Source organism: Benincasa hispida, chromosome 7, assembly GCF_009727055.1.
Source record: "Benincasa hispida cultivar B227 chromosome 7, ASM972705v1, whole genome shotgun sequence".
NCBI classification, from domain to species: Eukaryota; Viridiplantae; Streptophyta; class Magnoliopsida; order Cucurbitales; family Cucurbitaceae; genus Benincasa; species Benincasa hispida.
In genome coordinates, this window is record NC_052355.1 from 11,593,592 (window position 1) to 11,607,320 (window position 13,729).

The 13,729-nt window shown below is 34.5% G+C and overlaps 1 pseudogene; it reads left to right on the top strand.

Annotated features, from left to right (window-relative positions):
• The first annotated feature begins 1,267 nt into the window (after nt 1-1,267).
• On the top strand, nt 1,268-2,248 carry LOC120080978 (annotated as a pseudogene).
• Nucleotides 2,249-13,729: the final 11,481 nt, after the last annotated feature.

Genomic DNA, 13,729 nt, shown 5'->3' on the forward strand with positions numbered 1-13,729 from the left:
ATAGTTCCAAATGACACTCTCTAATTAGTTTAATTAGATAATTAATTCGTCAAGTCACTATCTCAGATATTTTTCCGTTACATTTCTTTTGGTCACATCTTTTTCATCCAAATTCTGATTTGGGTGATTCAAAAGGCAACAAAATCGTTGTTTTGAGCTCTGCACTATGAATTATTCAAAACAATAAATTTGATAGTAAAAAAAATCAGGTTTTCTATAATCAAAATATTAACTAATTAATTAATTAAATTAATTAATTTGAGTTTAAGGGCCAAAAAGCCAACACCCATCACTCTCATTTTATTTTAAAGATCTTGTTTCTATTTAATCATTATAAATGTACTCTTTTAGTTAGTTTTTATGCTTACTTTTTTGTTAATACTAATATATATTTATAATTTTGACACAATCAAAATATATAGTAAGAAGTTGACATTGTTATTTCTTCCAAAGTGTTATGTGATTATCTTCTCTTTTACTATATATTTCTCTCATGTTTTGTTAAGTTTTTTTTTTTTTAAAAAAAAAATAATTTACTAGATTTTTATATTTGTACTAACAATATTATTGTTATTATTTGCTTAGAGAAAAAAAGATTGTAAAAGGAGAGGAGACGGATATCCGTATAAAAAAAATATTTATTATAAAGTACAAAAATACACGTTATTATTATTAGAATTATTTGAATTTTATTGCTTGGTAATGTATATAATGAAATATGTAAGTCATCAACATTAGATTAAAATAATTAACTTAAATTAAACTATAAATCAAATAAAATTAAATAATTGATCTGAGCTAGAAATGGAATGTCCTTCAAGGTTTAAAAAAGTTATTTTTCTTTTTAATTTCATTCAATGAATTTTCATTTTTTTTTTAATTAATAATAATGATTATTTGTTAACCTAAAGTTTGATAGGACATTGTGAAAATGAAACGGAAGTGGCTCTTGATTTTCTCTTCTCTCTTCATCAAACCAATGTAATCATAGAATTAATTGCCCAAATTTCCGTTTGTGGTTACCCCTTCGACTTCTTAATAAAAAGTTATTTTCCTTTTTAATTTCATTCAATGATTTTTTTTGTAATAATGATTATTTATTAACCTAAAGTTTGATAGAACATTTAAAAAAATGATTGTGTTGGGAAAATGAAAAGGTAACCGAAGTGGTTGTTCATTTTCCCTCCTCTCTCATTATAAAAAGGGATTTTATGTACATTTCCCTCTATCCAAGCAAACGTAGTTCACAAGTACTTTAACATAAGAGATGTGTGAGGTTAGTTTATGCTTCTCTTTTCTTGTTTGAATTTCTTGATCTTAAGGATATTTTGTAATTATTTTTTGTGTTGGGTTTTGATTTTAGAGAGTTGAAGTTGCTAATATGAATGCTGGAGAGAAGAATGCCACAGTCACTGCCATTTTTAAGATCCATATGCATTGCAATGGTTGTGCTGAGAAAGTGAAACAAGCAGTGAAGCATTTGGATGGTCAATTTTTGTTTCTTTCTAATATGGTAATTTTAGTTATTGGTTTGGTCAAATATTATCTTGAATCAACTCCGATGATTTGCAGGTGTGAGTGATGTGAAAGTGGATCTTTCATCCAACAGACTCATCCTTACCGGAAAAGTAGATCCTACTGTAATCAAAACCAAATTGGAGCACAAGACTAAGAAGAAAATTGAAATCGTCTCTTCTCAGCCTATCGAAGATGCCAACGGCCTGAACAAACCCGGCGAAAAGACTGAGAAGAAGACCGATGAGAATATGGCCAACAAGGTAATGGTCATATGTCATTTTTAATTGGGCTATAGCTTAGATCTGTGAATTAACCGTTAATTTTCTTTTCAATTCGTTTTTGGAAGATTGGATTATATTTCAAAGGTTGCATTCAAAAGATTAGGAAGAAACTCATCAAATTTAAAGATGAAGAAATTCATGTCTCATTCAAAAAATCAAAATCAATTGAAATCAATTTTACGGGAGTCAATGAGATTTCAATAGATGCTCAGAAGAATTTGATTACAGCAAAACACAACATAGAAGGAAAAGAACATGTCGGCTACCTCAATGGCAAGTTCAAGAGATCCGTCGAAGTAGTTCCTCTCAAGATAGGAGAAACCGCCTCTACTGGAGGTGACAAGAAAGAAAAAGAAACTGGAGAAGGCGATGGTGGTGACAAAGCTTCTACCTCATATCAGCCTTCGACATTCTACTACGAGGTCCCGATTAATTTTCACGGGGTTTAGATGTGTAGCGACGAGTATCTAAATTCTTGTCCCATCATGTGGCTAAAAAAATATATCCATGAAAATTCTTCATATAAAAAGAAGAATAAGAAGAATTAGGTAGTTTTTCCTTTTTTTTTTTTTTTATTTGTTGTTAATTCTGTGATCTATCGACCAACTAGTGTGGTCAAAGGTAGTCTATCTATCTTACTATGTTAAAAGATGGCTAAGAGGGAGAATCAGTTTTAGAATATTCTACCCCTTTGCCAAATCTTGAATTTATAATGTCATTGTTCTACCATCTTAAATTCATCTTATTAGGTTGTTTATGTTAATATTTGGAGGAAAAAAACACCTTTCAATAAGTCTCTTTTTTAAAAAAAAAAAAAAAATTGAATTATATATATAAAATAAAATAAATATTCACGACTTATTATCTTTTCACATTCTCATGTCCGTACATAACTTATAAGTATTTAAGAGATAAAAGATGTTAGAATATGAAAATTTTACCTCTTTATCATCATTATTAAATTTCTCAAATTTATGAGCTTATATTTAATGATGAGATTTTAAAAAGTTTTTGTAACTTATATTAACTTTTTTTTCCAAACATTTGAATATTCACTTCTACATAGGTTTTTTTCTTCTTTTTATTTACTCTTTCTTTATAATTTCTATTAGATTGTTTAATTTAACCTTCATCTTTAGCCTTACTCTTACGTTACAATGTTTTGTTAATGAAATTTGTAATGTTAGGGAAGACTCAAAGATGTTCATGTAAGGGAGAAAAAATATATATATTTGTCAATTTTGTAAAATTAAGCACAATAATGTTTTGATTTTATTTTTTTATTTTTTTATTTGTAATACATGGGGTTTAACCCTAAACCCTAAACCATAAAATCTTATCTTATTATCTTCCTATCTAAAAGATATTTTAGCTAGAGAATCATATTTTTTTACTATTTTTTCCAAATGATAATTTCAAAATTTTCTATATGCCACTTACTTAATTTTTATTATTTATTAAATATAAAATTAAAAATAATTCCCACATCCCACAAATAATAAAGGAACATTACAGGAGCATGAATTTGTAAATGGTTAAAAATATTAAAGGTGGTGGTTACATAATGGTGTGATTGTGTGTGTATATTTTTGGGTTGTTTATTTTCTATATACAATTACAATTATTTAACTTAGTTAGACCTCCATATCTTCCAAATATTAATTAGATCTCTTTATCTTTCAAATATTTATTTAATTGTAATAATTATAACATAATAGTTCATATATATAAATTTTATTATAAAATATTATTGTTCATCTTTTCAAATATTCCATAACCAAAAAGTAAATGGTTAATTCTAGGATACCATCTTGCATTATTTGTAAATATTTATATAATTAAAGATGCAATTGCAAACCAGATATTATTATTATTTTGTGTGTCAAATTGAAAATAGATTGTTTTAAGGTACATGCAATCCTTTTTATTTTTTATTTTTAATTTGACCATTTACTTTTATTTTATAGTTTAGATGGTTGTATTTCATTTTTTTTACTTGATAACGATATGTTTCTTATTTTTAATTTTTAATATATCCATTTTCTTTTTAAAAAGATGTTATTGCATTGCAACTTTTTTTCCTTTAAATATTCTTCTAATTTTTCTGTGAATACATAAAGAATTATTATCTTCTTTTGATTATATTTTAAATATATATATTAGCCAGACTATTTTGCCTCCTATCGTCCTTACTGGTATCTCCGACTCACACTTTATTTTTCTCTCCTTTTATTTTTCCTCTCTTTGTGCTCTTTGATGACTTGGTGTGTAGGTTGAAGTGGGGCGTCCCTCCTTTTATAGGCATCCAAAAGCCCTCCAAGATCCACATCTCCTCCTCCATGTGTTACTCTTAAAGATTGCCAACCTCCAGCCCCTTCCAACTCCTGCTTGAGGTGTCTACAAACAAAAGGTTTGATCAATGCAAATGTTGGGTGTCTTTCTTCTACATTGGCAATGCATGAGACTGATTTTTGCATGTCTCCTCAAGCCTCCACCTCAAATCCTTAAGGTTGAAGAATTCTTCTCAACAAGCCACATGTTAGGATGACGTCTTCCATATGAGCTCAGTCTTCTTATGCGTTCATTCCTTTCAATATGCATTCACTAGGGTGATTCTCAATGCATACAACTAGCCTCGCATGTTAACGCATAGTGTACTCAAGAACGCATAGTAGGTCCTCGACGCATAGTATGACTCCAACACATAGCAACCATTGGTTTCCCTTGATTTCCAACATAGGACCATCGCAACCCTTAACTATCGCAAGAGCCAACACCATGCGTCCCTCCTAGCCTATCGCATGGCCTATGTCCAATGCATTCCTCGTGAAAGCCATGACCAACCTCCAATGCATCGCAAGTCACACGGCTCCTACACGTAGGCTTAGCATCAACACATGGCTCACTCATCATCAACGCATCACTCGAATGGGTCGCATGGCACGGCGCTTGACATTGCTTGCATGGGCGCTTAGCCACATCGACGTACACTCGCTCGACCGCATCGACGCATAGGCACTGGCATCGACACATACGCGCTTGGCTGTATGAGCACTCGGCAGCATTCGGAAGTGCTCAACGCATGGGCGCTCGGCAGCGCTTGGCCCGCTCGACGCATGGCTGGGCGCTTGGCAGCGTTTGGCCTGCTCGACGCATGGCTGGGCGTTTGGCAGCTCTTGGCTCATTCGACGCATAGCTAGGCATTTGGCCGAGGCGCTCAACGCATGGCTCCCCTCCATCCCTGCGTTGCCCCACGTCCTGGCTTACCCTCCCCCTCCCCCTCCCCCATGCACCCTCGCATGCCCTTTTTCAACCGCCTGCCACCCTTCAACGCATCCTTTGCCTAATACGTTGGTCTAACCTCCAAGGCATGCGTTACTCTCACTACACTTCTCCCTTTGCCCAAGACCTTATGGCCAACGAATAAACATACCTAAACACTTAGTCAATTTTGTAGTAGGGTTTCACCTAACCACATCTTCACCACTTAGGGTTTATTTCCAAAGTATTCTATTCTTTTTCATCACTTAGGGTCATCCTAATCTTACCCTAGGATTTAATCCTTTAATTAACTCCTCTTTATTTTATTCTATTAATCGAAAATAGGCCTACGCAAAACATACGCCTCCACCCACACCACCCAAAGTGACCCCGACTTAATTAAGATAAGCCAGAGCAGCTACATAATAGAAACCTGGTTCCAAGAGGCCACATGCTTCACACCCAACCCCCCTCTCCCAACGATAAGTACACCTCATCCCACGCCACCTGTGCACCACCCCAACTCACCACACTACCTTTCCATAAATAACTACGTAACAGACGATCAAGCTCATGAGTTACACATGCAGGCAACATGAAGATGCTACACCAAAAAACACGAAAGGACTGTAAAACAGACCTAACAAGTTGCAACCTCCCAGCAAAGGAGAGGGACCTCGCTGCCCAGCTTCTAATACGAGCTGTAACCCTCTGTATGATAGGTGCACAATCCACAACCCTCAACCAACCTGCCAATAAAGGTAAACCTAGACACCTAATAGGCAGCGAAACAAGAGAGACACCCATATATGCAGTTAGTTCCTCCGCCTCACACCGGCAACAAACATGGAACTCTTCCCAACATTTGCAACTAACCCAGATAGCTCTGCAAACTTTGTCAATACTTGCCTACAAATTCCAAAGAATCTCTCTCAGCTGTACAGAAAATCATAAAATCTTCTACAAAAACCAAATGAGTTAGGCCCAAACGCTCACACCGATCATGGAACCTAAACTACACAGAAAGTTTATTCAACAACCTAGACAAGACCTCCATCACTATCACAAACAAAAAAGGAGACAACGGATCCCTCTGCCTCAACCCCTTCCTATCAGGAAAAAACCCTTCGAGGGAACCATTAATCATCACAGAGAACTTACGTGAAGTAATACAAGCTCTCACCCAATTAACAAACTGAAGGGGCATACCTATAACCAACAACACACTAAATAGAAAATCCCAATTCACTGAATCGTTAGCCTTTTGAAGGTCTACCTTTAGCACACAACACGACTTCCCTATACCCTCATTGTAGTTCCCCACGAGCTCCTGACACAATAAAATGTTATCGAAAATCGACCTACCAGGAACAAATGTAGGCTGATTACTACTGATGAAATTAGGCAACCACAACCACTTATACATAACATTACAACATGAAATAGTACGAAACTCCTCCATATGTTCAGCTCCCTACCTCTTAGGGATGAGAGTAATAGCAGTAGAATTAACTTCACCAGGTAGGTAACATGTCTAAAAAAAATTCAGCACAGCGTCACAAAAATCATCTCCAACCACACTTCAAGCAGCTATATAAAAATCCACCGAAAACCCATCAGGCCCAGGAGCCTTCCTATACTTCATCGAGAATAAAGCCTTTGAATCTCTCCCGACTCACTCGACGACAAGTGCCTCCACCCTCTCTTGACCCAGCTAAACTGCACAATATCCCCAATTGGGCAGTAAGATCCCTCTACCCACATGCTGAGGCCCTAAGCAACCCGGAAGAATTCTACCGCCACCCCTGCCACTCTATCATGCACCGTCTGGCGAGTCCCCCAGATCCATGACCGTAAACAAGCCACTGCAGCTGCGACAGAACAGACGCGATGGAAAAAAGCTGTTGTTCATATCACCTAACTCCAACCACCTGACTTTAGCCTTCTGTCGGAGCGACGCCCTCCTCCAATCTACCACTGACCAAAACACCTCATGCCGAGCTGCCTCCGCACACACCGACTTTGAATTAGGATTCCTTTCTACCGCAGCTTGAGCAGCCTCCATAACCTGCCTAGCCGCCTGGACCTCATCAGCTAACACAAAGATACGCCTACCATACGAAGCACGAAAAACCCGTTTCACTACCTTCAAATTTCGCACAAAACTAACCATAGGAGACACATCCTCAGACCTTATCTACACGTACTTGATAGTATCAAGAAAACCCTCTGCCTCGGCCCAATGAGAAAAATAACGAAACGTAGTAGGTAGACTACTCCTCATCTCCCCTATAGAAACTAAAAGAGGGCTATGATCAGAAATCTCTCACTGACCAACTCTAACCTCCGAATACGGAAAAGCTACCTTCCACGCCTCATTGGACAAGCATCGATCCAAACGACGCAAAATATCATTCCCCTGAAATTTACTAGTCCAAGTAAACCAGTTACCTGTCACACCCAACTCAACCAGATCTGCCTCCAATAACACGCCATCAAATTCCTCCATATCCCTCAAGCTAGGGAAACCACCAAAATCCTCCGAGCTACTACGAATAACATTAAAATCCCCCAAAACAACTCTAGGAAGCTTCCATGAGGCACACACATCAATCAACTGAGACCACAAGTTCCTCCTCTCACTCATGTGATTAGAGGCATATACAGCACCAGTATGTACCCTAACACTAGATACAATATCCACTAAGGTTCCATAAATGAATTGATCCCCACTGACATCAATAGAAAAATCATAGACACTCTTCCGCCACATCATTCAGATCCTCCCAACTCCCTGCACACTATAGCTACTCACATAACTCCAAGCATTACCAAACCTACCCATCACTATACCAAAATTCTCATGACGAACCCTCGTCTCAAGCAAACAATAGAAAATAACAAATGAGGAAGCTAGAAAGTCTACCACCACCCTACACTTGAAAGGGTCATTCAACCCTCTAACATTCCAGGAACACCAAATCATGAATCTTGCAAGAGATCACACTTACCACTTCCCACTAGGCCTTTGCCCAAACTCCAGTACATCCTATCCATAACAAACAACAGATCAGGATCTGCCTGCACTAGTGCCAATGCCAAGGAGTCTCCCCCCTTATCACACAAAATATCAAACTAATTACGATCATCAACATGCTTTACAAACCCCGTTATTCTAGGGGACCCATAAACTTCTGCTCTTTAAGGGCGACGTACCCGGTGACCCACTACCACCGCTATGCCCTACACCTCCTCTATCACGCCTACGTCGACTAACCATAGTAAACTCTTCAACCCTCCCCACGCACTTAATCTCATCCACTAGGCCAGNCACGCCTACGTCGACTAACCATAGTAAACTCTTCAACCCTCCCCACGCACTTAATCTCATCCACTAGGCCAGCTCCCCTCGCACCCATACCCAAGTCCTGCCCCTTCCTCAAACTCTCAATTCCCCCATTCTTCTCTAAACACCCCTCATTGACTGCCACAATACACAATTCCTGACCCTTTTCCATACCCTATTGCTCACACACCGCCCCAGTATGCCCAAAAGAACCACAACAAGAACACTTGGAGACCACTGTCGTAATAAGATGGGCTTGCCATCCAAGTCCATGGACCATTCTCCAACACACAATCCCGTGAATCTACCTTCCGAAATTTAAAGATAATCAAACCGTTATCCAACAAGGTAATAGTTGGCATGTCTACACGTCTCCAAATTCTCTGAATAAGACGACAAATAATAGAATACGGGAGTTTGGCATCCACAAACTGACCAACCAGATATTTCTCCCACATACAGACACCCTCATCAATAATCTCCTCACAAGGTTCAACAATAACTTTATCATTTTCAACCAAAGGAGGAATGAACTCCAAATTATAATTAGTGATTTCATGAGAGCTATGAATAAATTATAACTGGAAGCTAACCATTTTTCAAAGACAAAAGTAACAGAAAAATAAAAGAAAAAAAAGTCTCTTTATTATGATATTAATTATATTGAGGCCATTTTATGATTTTGTATTTCATTATATAATCATTTTGTAAAGTTAATTTTCTCAAATAAATAAAAATATTATTTTACGTTTAAATATGTTGCCTAATCTCTCTCTTCAAGCTTAAAGTCCATTAGAATTTTACCTTATGTTTTCAAATATTTTAATTTATATATGTTTCTTTTTTAATCCCCTATTTCTTCTTTCTCCTCTTTGATTACAATTAAATGACACATTTATGATAGTAATAAGTAATAATAAAAAGAATACTAAAAAGGTTATTGGATGTTATGAATATTATAATAATGAGAATATCAATGTGATCACTACTCATTTAACCTACAAAAATCATACCCTGATCAGATATGATACTCAAATCTATATAAATTGACAACAAAATGAAAATGGAATATTGAACCAAAAAAAAAAAAAAAAAGAAACAAAATTATGACGAGAAAGAAAGTGAAACTTGCTTACATTGCAAATGCCTCTGCAAGAAAGGCAACATACAAGAAGAGGAAGAGAGGGCTTTATGAAAGAAAGTTAGTGAATTGAGCACTCTTTGTGGAATCGAGGCATGTGCAATCATCTTTAGTCCCTATGAATCTGAAGCCTGAGGTCTGGCCTTCTCCGACTGGAGTCCAACGCGTTCTCTCCCGATTCAAGAAGATGCCTAAGATGGAACAGAGCAAGAATATGGTAAATAGTTTGGATACATTTACGAAGGGTTGTTGTTACATTATTATTGCAACGTAACTTCTAAAAGAAATAGGGGAATCTTTTGAAACAGGTGAATCATGAGAAGTTTCTACGACAAAAGATTGCAAAGGCAAATGACCAGTTGAAGAAGATGAGAAAGAACAACCGAAAGAAAGAGGTCATGCGACTCATGTTTCAAAGCCTAACCGCTGAAAAAGAGTTGCATGACCTAACGTACTTGATTTGAATGACCTCGTTTGGCTCATTGATCAGAGTCTTTTGAAAGACATTGTACACGCATTGACTCTCTTAAAAAACGTTCGATGCAGCTTCAGCCTCGATCTCAACCTCAGTCTTTGTGTCAAGCATCGAGAAACCCGTCGGAAACAGTGGCGTGGATGATGGAGCTTGTGAGCCCCAGGATCAAATGGGGCTTTTTGGGGATGATATGTTTTTGCCTTCTGGGGATCAAACTTATAACTATAGTAATGCAATGTTCTCCAATGCCTTTTTCCCTTAGATTTCACTTCTCCATTTTTCTTTTTTAATTTCTGAAATTTTCTTTTTCTATTCTCATCATCATAAATATAAATTTCCTTCAGTTTTCCTCTTCTTTTTCCATGTCATTTTTGTTTCAACTTTTCCAAACAAATTTTCATTTTTTTCTCTGGTTTCCTACAAGCTAATATTAATCTTTATAAAAATCGAATATTGTTTCCTTTTAAACATTGTATGCATATAAAGAATTCTTTATAAATATAGTATGTGACATATAGGAAGGGTTTTGGTGAGAATAATTTAATTTCTATGATTTTTATCTTTATGATTGGGATAAGATGTAAAGTATCAAAAGAAGATATATATATATATATATATATATATATCAAATTAACCTTTCGAAAACCACCAAAATCATGTAAAACAATATATTTTAAAAATCATAGGTTGAAATCAACTGCAATTGTCCAATTACAATTTATCACGCAAGAACTTCTCATATACATATATATATTATATTAATATATATATATAAAGTTATTCCCACGATATGATTAGGATTGGTTGTAAACAAATAGGTGCATCTAAGTCTTTATTCTTTTCGTATAAATTTAATTATGTGTAGAAATCTAAACCATACTACAAGTTAGTGCATTATTAGCCTCTAAAAAGTAAAACCGACGTACGTATTAGAACAAAATAAGACATCAAGAAAAAGAGGAATAGACAAAAATTTTGTTCTATTTTATATGATATATTACAGCTAGGATGAGACACATTTGATTAGAAAAATAATTTGTACTTCATACAGCAAATAAGATATTTATCTTTTTTATATGATATATTGTAAGATGAAACACATTTTATAAAATAAAAATAAAAATGTGTACTTCATACGTACATCATATATTTTACGATCAAAAGAATATTTTTGGTCTCTGAAGTTTCATAGAAGTAATGATTTATATTTTGAACATTAGTTTACTTCAATTGATCCACTTATATTTATCGTATAGCTATATACTTATATTTGTATAGATATTAATTTTGTTTTTAAATTACAAAGATTGAATTAAAAGCTAATACTTGATTTTGATTTCATTTTTGGTACTAAACGTGTTTATAAAAAAAAAATGTAGTATTGAACCATTATAAATCTCAAAAGTATATTTAACAGTAAATTGTTACAAATTAAAGATTAAATTGTTAATGAAAAAAATTGTTTAACCTATATTTTATCTATTTTAGTGGCAAATTGATTGGTAACTGATAATTAGTGTTAGCATTTAGTGGCAATATTTCCAGAGTAATTGAGACATTATTGCATTTACATTCTCACAGTTTTCCAGGTAATTTGTTCTTACCGTTTTAATTAGTTTAAATCATTTAGTGTATTTCCATGTTTTAATTTTATTTTTTCCTTTGATTGGATTGATGTTGATTTAACAATATTTATATATCCTTGATGATAGGTTTACATTTTATGAATCCAACATATTTAGGACCTGATAGACAATTCAAATTTTGTTTTATATTTTATGTTTTTAGATTCACTAAATTCAGCGAATATGTGTTTTGTTGAGATTCTGTTTCCAAAAATTGTTTTCAGGTTCGATCAAAATGGTGCAAATTCTGAAAATAACTTTTTTATGTTTTCAGTGGATATAGATTTTGAATTCAATATTTTAAAATGCATAATTATATTTAAAAAAATAACACAATTATACTATTTCATGGTATAAACTCAATTATATTTGTTGAATTTAAAATATGTATTATATTATATGATATTACGAAATAATAATTATACAAAAACTTTAACATAAAGCAAGTTTATAAATTAATTAATAATGGTTTATATTCAATCTAGTATTTAGTGAGTAACAAAATATATTTTGAATCATATTTTAAAAATTTATTTAAATTGGAATTTGATTTATAAATTTACTATCAAACACATATCTGATAACATGAAATACAATTTTCATTGAATCCATTGTTTACAAATTTCTATTTTTAGATTGCATACCAAACAACCCTTATATATTCTCATTCCCGTTTTCTTCTTATAGTAATGTAATCCAAAAATATTGTTTTATTTTATCTCTTAAACATTCGGAGGGCATTTAGTAGTAGCAAAATGAAACATTTACAATTAATCTATGACTTGCTTCGTTTATTTTTTTTAATTATTATTTATTAATAACATATACAAAATATTGTAACATTTAATTTTTTAAATTATTATTTATTAATAACATATATAAAATATTGTAACATTATGAACAAGTTCTATTGTGTGTTAGACAATCATTATTTTATTATAGATGGTCACCTAGATAGTTGAATTAAGATTCCCTCTCACATATCGAAGCGAACATAGCTCAACTGGCATGCAAGAGTATTATTGGCTACAGGGTTTGTAGTTTGAATCCCTCTACCCCTATTATACTAAAAAAGAAAAAATAGATTCACCGTCAAATTTCTAAAATATTTGACATATATAATACTACATAGAACTGAGATATTTTTTCTTTTAGAATAGGTGATATTATTATATAACAATAAGGGGATCCCACAGCCCGAGATCAAGGCATCAAAGCATCAAAGCACAAGTAAGGACAGGGTAACAAAACAAAAAACAAAGCCTACAAGATAAGATCAGAACAAAACCAACACAAAAAAAAAAAAAATCGCAGACCACTAGAAAGAAAGCCAAAGAAAAGAAACCAAAATCCCACAAACAAGGGACAACAGCAAAACAAAGAACAACGGAAAGTACAACAAGAAAACATCCGTAAACATATTATATAAGACCAAGAAGATCAACTCGCCAGGAATAAGCACGAGCATGAACCGTAGAGACCATAAGGTGAACCAGAGCTGACACCGACCTCGGTCTACTTCCATGCAGTCGCCGATTACGTTCTTGCTAGATGTAGTATATGGAAGCACACCAGAATACACGGAATAACTTACTATGCACCCCCTTACATGACCCCACTCGACACAACCAACTTAACTTCACATCCCAACCCGCCACCCGATGCGATGACCCCAACTAATGCAACACACCAGACCACACCTCTCTCCTAAACCCAAACTTAAAAAATAAATGATCTCGCGACTCCACACATCCCCACACAGAAGGCACCCCCTTCTGACAACACACCCCAACTCCTCAACCAACCCCACGTACCCAACCTGTCCCTCACAGCTAACCATGTCCAGAAGGAGTGAAAACTTAGATATTTTTTAGGATTATAAAACCCAGATTGAAAAGACAGATTATTTTTTCATTAAAGATGTCTTCAGCTAATAAAGTTGATTAACATCAACTCAAATATAATGAAAACAGTAGTAAGAGGTAATTCTTTAAAGTTAGAATTCATTACTCTAAATTTTTGATAAGTTTTCAGGAAGTAAGACCAAAGTTGAAGTTCAATAATGTAGGTCTATCACAATTT